Below are 9,125 nucleotides of genomic sequence, written 5' to 3'. Positions count from 1 at the left end.
ATCTCCTTCCTGAAGCGCCTCTGCTAACCACTCAGACACACAGAATCTGACAGACATGAACCTATTCGCTTAAATTTGATCGAGGTGAGTAACGCAAAAGTTACGTTGTCACAGCAGCTAGTTGAAGTCATTAGTACAAATAAACCATAGATCCTGTTAGATACGGACTAGCAGTTTAGTCTCACGTCCATGTCGCTGCGCTTAGGTACTACTATTGTAGCAAAGGTCATACTTATAAATTTGCATTATTTCTGTATTCGTAAGTGGAAAACCTACTTCTATCCCAAAAGTATCGTCCTTATCGAACAATGTATTTTCATGTTACTAATATCGTACAAAAATTCCTATTCACACCTGAGGCCAAAGCTAATATCCCAAATAAATATTCTGCTGTGCTCCGCGGGAACAGTTCCACAATACCAAACATTCTACCAAGGGGTTTTCTGTTTGTTATTCTCTCTTGTTGCTGAACATTCAGTTTTGTGACTGCCACGAAAAGGAACCCTCAGATGTGAGCCGAAACGTGTCGTTTTCTTTCAACCCACCCTTCTGAAAAGGAAGTCTGGTGCCATACGTAATGTCTGACACTGCACACGCAGAAAAGAAAGCTACGCCAGTAGTACATACATCATATTCAACACCGTTACGTCAGTCTCCCTGCTCATAACAACAGCAGTGTGGCGGTCGCAAGATGTTGCTGTGGAACTAAAGATTAACGCTTGCAGTTTAAGGACAGGAAACCTTCGGGGAGGACTGGCGTTTCACACTGAACGCCAAACAAAGCCTTTGAGACCTGGCCTCCGGTGCTGGCGCTGAACTCACTCCCCTTTGCAGAAAAAATGCATGCATATTCATTCACGGCGTAAATCAGGGTGTCTCCGCTTGCAGACAGTTTTGCCCTCATGCTGGCGCCTGGAGGTTCTTATTCTACGCTCAATATGCAAGAAAGAGGTCCGCGCCCTTTTCTTCGATATCTGAGGCAACGTAGAAAATGCTTTTTGCTGCCTGCAGCACATTGAATAATAACTTGTGACGGATTTTTTTTTGCAGTGTAAATTTGTATTGTATGTTGTCGTTCATGGATAATGCATTTAACACTTATTTAACGTAATTCACACCTCATTGATTTTTTATATACAGCTACACAAACCCTAAAATTGTATCATAAATATAAACGAATCCAATGTAATCTGTGTTTTACTGCGTTTTAAATAAATGTATGTTCTATTAGTATTATTTGAAAATAAGAAGTGATATGGTGCAATAGGTGAAAAAATTTTCTCTGCAAATTTTATGGAAGAGAGAGACAGTTAACGGAGGGTGCCGGAAATGGTAAGACGGACAGAAAGAACATGGCAGTTTGTTGGTGGAGAAATGAGATGTATTCTGTAGAAGGAAAGTTGTATCTTTATGGTATAGTATTGAGTGGAATGGAAGCAGTTTTTGGAAGTTTCGTAACGAACAGAATGAAAATGTTGGAGACGCGGATGTTGGTGTCATTGTCAGAGTGATTCATTGAAGTTTACGAAGAATCGTGGAGAATTTGAAGTTTTTAGCGGAGGAAAGAATTAGACGGGGGATCAGACGATAGGAATGGAAACTGAACTAATATTTACCGACACAGATTCATCAAGGAAGACGAACAGAAGCTAGCCGAAGACAAAGAAATAAAGACAATGGAAGAAGGAGAATTGTGGGTATTTTCGTCAAATAAGTGCTCGTGTATGACGCAATAACAGAGGCAGTGCATGGAGGAGATAACAGCTATGTATTTTAACTGAGAGGAGTAAAAGACCGGTCATCTACAGTGGAGGTCCTATTGCACTTGGAAAAGTGAATACTGAAAGCACTACTGTTATTGTCGAAGTCATTTGACTTTGTGACAGTGTAGCACGTATCAGTTTTGTGAAAGTAAATATTAAGATAAATTGATACAACTGTTGATAAATCGTTGTGCGGTTTCTCACTTGCCATTAAAACCCAGTGAATCCCATTGAGAACGGATGTCCTGATAAGGATCATTCTTTGATATACATCGATGTGATATCGTTACACACATAAATTCTACTGCCTGCTGCTGCAATTTCATCAAGTTGTTTCTTTGCTACCAACATATTAGTGGGGCAATAGAAGACCGTCTATTTTACTGAAGTTACCAGTTGAGCTTTTTTATCAGGTTGAAAAGCAACGACTGCGCAGAACTCATGAATATCCGCTGCAAATATAAAGTCGCTTAATGATGGAATATCTGTGGGTGGAAAACCAGGAGTATATTGGAAAACGATCACCATTTGAATGGGGATACAAAAAAGAACAAAAGATGTAATAGCAAAATTAAAAAGTATTGCAGAGATAGAGTGAATTCTTCTTTACTTTTTGAAAAAAATAATAAATTTAATGGCAGTAAATTGTAACTTGCTCGCGGAATTATACACAGTGCTTTTATGAACATCTGGTGTTACCACCGATACAAAATACAGTGTAACGTAAAATGGAAATTGTTGGCACCAGATCTCCTTAATATTTTGCAAACAGATTTAATCGATTGCCAAATTATGACGTTGTACAATTACAGCTAGGACAAATACTAACATAGCTGTTTCATTATCATCGTCGGCTTCATTGTTATTATTTACGTCGGTAACGTTATCATTGTTATACTTGTCACCAAACTTCCGAATTTTTTACTGTGGTGATTACTGATGATGACCTTTGATTAAGACGTAGATATTCAAGAAGTTGAGAATACAGTATCGTATAAACCTTCAGTCTGTCGTTAAAAATTTTAAAAAAGCTTTGTGCTAAAAAGACAGACTGCAAGAAAAGAAATAACTGAGAATATAATTAAACAAGGAATTAGCAAGAGTAACAATGCAAGTGGAATAGAGGCCCCAGAAAATAGCTATGGACGAAATTCATCAAATTCAATGGTTGCATCCTCACAATGGTAAGAAACACTGAACACATTAATAAAAATCAAAACAGCTTATAATTACTATGGCTGACACCGCATTTACCACCTACAGAAATTACCTTAAAAAATACAGTCTCCTCGAAGAAAACTGCAGAATTCATCAAGTCACCAAAAAGTAGTAACTCTGGTGTTAGTAGCAAAGTATAAATCTTGTGCCCGCTTCATGAGGCTATACTGGAGCTATCTTTAACAGCTAATGACTCAGGGCTTATTTCCTGACCAACTTAACTGTGTTGTATTGAAACTCATGAATGAGAAAAGCATTTATTTCAGGCTTTTCAAAAGTTTTTTTCTTAGAAATAGGCCTATTATGAAATGGAGGCTCTTTTTTATGAATAAAGTTGGTGAAATGCCTCTCAGTTTGCCTTTTATGAAGGATTTTCTGTAAGAAAAACAACAGAAAACCTAATTTAAGTTATGGTGGAAGTTGTTCTCTTGGTATACACTGTGTCCCTGACTCTGACTGTGGACCGCCGACAGATTATGCAAATTTCTGTGGGTTATGCAATCCGGAAATTAAGTATTATAAAAACGAAAGCTTTTTTCTGCTCCGTGCCTGTAGTATCGAAATATTCCGTGACAAGTTCTATTATTATTCTGGAAATAGCTTGTGATATTCATTGGTTAATTTAGCATTGAAACTAATCTAGGACTGACGCAGCATAACATCCGGCAACATACTACGGTTAATAGTGGTTCCTCTCTTTGTAATTAATCTATATAAATGATTTTCTAATCACTTTAAAGGACGATTCCAAAATGTCAGCACAAACACATCAGTTAAGGCTTTGAACTACGTGTTTGCAGACACTGTTCTGATGATAGCTGGCGCACGTCGGATAACTGACATAGTTAACATGATAACTGTCACAGTTCAGATGCTTTGTGGATAGACTAGGAACATGCTACGAATATTCTAAGACTTATTGTCTCAAGTACTCATATTAAGCAGTTTCAGACAAGTAATAGATACCAGCACACTCCAGAATCATACAGACACTGGACAATTGGGGATAAAGTGTCCCCGGATCCAAAGAATAACACATTAAAATTTAACACATACATAAATTAATATTTCGTTGTGTCGACCCAAAGACAAGGATGCTATCTTATTGAACTATCTTCTGTGGCAGAGAACTTAATACAAGAAAACAATTTATCCAGCAGAAAAGGTCTTCAAGAATCAAGTAAGTGGATACCTTGTAGAGGTCTCTTTAAGGATCTTGGCATTCTTGCAGTTCCTTCCCAATACAATTACTTGTTAATGGTTTTTAGCTGCTGATGAAAAAAATATGTTTCAGCGTGGCTGTACTTTGCTCATTGAGAATACAAGACAAAAATGATTTTTATGTACGTTTTGTCTCCGTATCTAAGCTACAATTAAAAATGCAAAAGTATTCAGGAAGCTCTCATGCAACAGAAATGAAGAAACCGGGATGTTCTACGAATTCAAATACACTCAGAAACATTCCGCGTTAGCTGCTTCTTCTCCAGATGTTGTGACTATGTAGATTTACACGTGAAAAATTCTCCTATCAACGTATCAAGTGTTCATTGTAAAACTGCATGACAAATAAAGACTATAGTAAAAAGCCTCTGGGCCGGCCGCGGTGGTCTAGCGGTTCTAGGCGCGCAGTCCGGAACCGCGCGACTGCTACGGTCGCAGGTTCGAATCCTGCCTCGGGCATGGATGTGTGTGCTGTCCTTAGGTTAGTTAGGTTTAAGTAGCTCTAAGTTCTAGGGGACTGATGACCACAGTAGTTCAGTCCCATAGTGCTCAGAGCCATTTTTTGAAAAAGCCTCTGGATTTATAGATGCAGATAACTATTTTATTTGAAATCAATCAATTTAAAAATAAAATAGTTACCAGCATGAAATAAACAGCCGCTATTTAATATAATTGAGGAAGCAGCAGCTTTTATCAAAGTAGCAGCTTTCTTTCTAATGTCGTTCGTTAAATTTAACTGGACTAACCACACTCCCGCCTGAGGTTCGAGTCCTCCCTCGGGCATGGGTGTGTGTGATGTTCTTAGCATAAGATAGTTTAAGTAATATGTAAGTCTAGGGACCGATGACATCAGCAGTTTGGTCCCTTAGGAAGTCACACACACATAAAGACTAACCACAAACAGTATGAAGCACCAGAGTAGTAGTGCAGCGATTGGGTACGGGTGGTTTACTCTTATTTGGTAAAAGTGTTCGTTGACTCATTTTACTCACTTAAATTTTATCCTTCTTGATGGGGTCTACGGAACACTTTGAACAGATATTGAATAAATCGTAAGGCGTATTGGGAGCCACGACGGTGAGTATCAGTAGGCTTCTGCTTAAAGAGAAATGAGTGCTGAAAGATAGATCGAACGTACAGAGGGTGAACAAAAATGTGGAATCAGCACAAACACAAACCCTTACCATGTCTAATAAAATGCACGAAATCTGATGACTGTTCAAAACAACTTCCAGTTGCATTTGAATGGATAAATACAGATCCTATATGGTTATCAAGGGAATGTTACGTTATTCTTCCTGCAAAACAGTAGGACTTTCAGGTAACGATGATAGAGATTACGCCCCCTTCTCTCCGAAGTAAACAACAAAGACTCAATTATATTGATATCTGGCGGCTGTGGTGAACAGGAGAGATGCGACGCTTCATCCTCGTGCTGTCCTGGACGACGCGAGTTGTGTGAAGGGGCCCTATCGCCGTTGGGGAACAAACGTATTACCGTGGGGAGCACCTGATCAGCCATAAAGGTCAGATAATCCACGACAGTAGCGCTACCTAACAGAGCAACACTGGTGCCGATGGAAAACAGCAATATGGGCCATCGAAATCTCGCCATGTTTCACTCTTGGGAAGTAAACTCGGCCAGATATTGGAAACACCGTGAAACAAGACTCATCCGACCAAATGTCTTTCTTCCATTTCTCCATACTCCAAGTTATATGGCTTCGACACCACGTTTTCCTATTACGGGCATCCGTATCATTGATGAGTGATTTTGGAATTCCAGCTCGCTTTGCAAGTGTTTTGAAACATCAAACACTTGGGCTACCTTGGTTGCTGATGCTCCCACCATACGAGTACCCACAGTTTCCCCTCGTTCGTTCCGACATAATGCAGTCACAGCTGCACTCACCAGAACACGACTGACACTTGCAACATATTGAGGACATTGGACAGGTGCTGTCCTTGACCAAATACAACAGCGCAACTTGCAGGCTTTGCTAGTATCTGCCAGGCAAACATTCCTCTCGTTTTTTCCATAGATTTGTCCTACCCCTGCATAGCCGTGCTTGGCGACGGTACAGTGATGTTTTACGTAATTTTCCTGTTGCAGCATTTCCAGTGAAGACGATGTTAAATAGCTTCTAAGTGGCTTCATCGATTATTCCAGCAATCGACCATTACTTCTTCAAATATTTGCGACTCAATCAATCAATACTTGCCAGATAGAATACAAGGGCAGACGTGTAATAAGTACTGATGAAGAATCTGGAGGAAGATTTGCGACAGTGGCGTCCGATGAACATGTCTGGTGGCCTTACTGTCGTCGAAGAGCGGGAGGGGGGGGGGGGGGGAGAAGTGTTGCAAGGAACAGTCTATAAAAGTTATACTGAGCGGCACCACCGCTGTGGCTTTGTGAGGAACGTCTCTACGCTTCAGCGGTGGATGTTCAACCTTTGCCGCACAATAACCGCAGGCCCTATTGACACTCTGAAAGTGATCTAAGGTGGTTTGCTGTTTTCACAACAGGCAAATACTGAGGCTGTACGTAAATTAAGGACGCGGACGCTACCTTCCCATTCTTAGTTTCTTCCCATCCTTCCGTCGCTGAAAGCCTTCAAGTGCGAATGTGATGTTAAACATTTAGCAAAATATAAAAATAAATGGTATAAATTAAAAAAGACATATATTAACGACAACAAATCGTTAAATTCCTCATAGATATCCGAATTCTAATTCCAGTCTTCAAGTACTTCTTGATCACGTAGTCATAGAATTTGGATTTATCGTCATCTCGCAACTTCGAAAGCAACTGTTTCTCAACGAAGATGAGGCTTAGATTATCCCCACGACACTGGGTTTGTGTAGCATGGCAGAATGTGTGAATCCGATGCAAGGATTAAAATGACCTCTCGATAAACGATTTCGTGGAACTGTTGCAATGAGCACAGCCACTCTGCGGATTAATTTCTAGTAAATAATCAACGGCATGAACTGATGTTTTGTCCAGTGCTTCGTCAGAAGAGTAGCATACGGAAAGATCATTCTAGAGTTTCCTCGAATTAAACAGAATTTCTTAGATTTCCTGTAACTTTTTCAGTAAACGCTGAGACAAATTTCCTCTTCTTAAAGTGGCTCTTATTTTATAGATTTATTAAACTGAAGTATTGCAACGTCTCACAACAAGAGGAATTAATTTATGCTTGATTATTGATATTATCTACGATTTTTAAATACAGTCTTCGAAAATGGTTCTCACATGATTCATCGCTCAGACCTCCACTTTTCCCTGGTATTCCTTCTTCATCCTCAGATTTATCCAAAATAGATGACCAGAATTCTCTCTAATCTTTTACATCTGTTGCTGAAACTCATGTCTTTTTTTTTACTACAAAATAGAATGTCAGCATTCGAGGACTTAAGTCCACTGAACAGTACATCTTAAAACGCCAGCCAGTCTGAAAACACTTGCATGAAAAATATATTTTTGAAATAGTTCAATAGGCCAGAAAATTCCCTAGCTGTCATTTCAGTCAAGTTGTCGAAACATCCATTTTCACAACCATTTTCAGAAACATTGTCAGTGCTTCTCAGTTTCACCTATTGTATGACGGTCTCGAAATAAAATTCCTTCACGTATGAGCTGTTAAAGAAAACTTTCTGGACATGAAGACCGAAAGTTCGTACAGTCTTTTACGAGGATAAGAAAAGGAAGTTGGTCGAGATTTAAAAGCACCGAAGAAGACTATAAGCGCTTTGTTGGACTCCCGAGACTGTCCAAATAGCACATTAATAACGCGATCATAACAAAGTGTGGAAAGGCCTTTAGAGTGCTTTTCTGATACTTTCATTTGAAATCTATTAAGGTGACCACTCGTCACTGACGCTCGCTCCATCACATGTCTAGGCAGCTAATTTATCGCCACATTTACATGTGTCTATGATTGTGTTTACGTGACTAAATAGCGCTTCTGCTGTTCTACTGGTGCTTAAGTGAACAAATCCAACGCATCTTTCCACGACTTTTTTATGAAACAAAAATGTATCGCAACACGGTCGAGAACTGATAGTTGTTGCTCACATGTGATGTCTCATCAAGCATGATGGTCATAAAATCCGTTTTCTGAACTTGATCGTAAATCTCATCTCTCAGTACAACTTGTACACTTATTAAATCATGCTGAGTACTTGCTGAGGGTCGACGGAAGACTGTAGAATTTGCTAAATGATCTTTCAGTGTAGGATCAAACTCAGCACTTGGAGTAAGAAATTCTATATAATTCTTCCTACTGAAGGAATCATCATTTTCTTTGTGACTTTGGAATCGCACTTCCTGTTTCCCTAAATAGTATACGGCATTAACGAGCCTCTTTAATATATCCCTGTTCTTCGTCACTTTTTCATTGTGCAGTTCGATTTCAACTCTTCGTTAGCAATCCAATAAAACTTCTAATAGGAGACGAAATTAATTTGTTAAATTAGAAGAAAACTAGAAAGATGAGTCTCAGATTCTCTGTGTTTTCTCTCTGCAGATGGTTCAGATCCCCGTATCCTAAATGATTCGACACTCTTGTTTTTTCATTTACATCAGTAAAATTTGTAAACCACATACACCCGCGAAGTCACTCTGCAGCATCATACAATCTCTACCGAAATGTATTTCGAACAGTCCTCTTGCACCTTGCGCATGTGTTAAATTTGTTGAGAGCTGGGCATGATCGGCTACATCAGTCATTGCGTAAGCAATAATACACTCGAAAAAAAAATTCAAAACAAAGCATTGGAAACCGATCCAACGTCTTGGTCAGGCTTGGCAAGCAGAAGGAAAGAGGGCAGATCACATGCTCGCATGTGCTTGTCCAGGGAGTGAAGCTGGTGAGGCGTAGGAAACAGATCCAACGCCTTGGCGGATCGCATGGCAGT

This window comes from Schistocerca nitens, chromosome 6 (genome assembly GCF_023898315.1).
Source record: "Schistocerca nitens isolate TAMUIC-IGC-003100 chromosome 6, iqSchNite1.1, whole genome shotgun sequence".
NCBI classification, from domain to species: domain Eukaryota; kingdom Metazoa; phylum Arthropoda; class Insecta; order Orthoptera; family Acrididae; genus Schistocerca; species Schistocerca nitens.
This window is presented reverse-complemented; position numbering follows the sequence as displayed.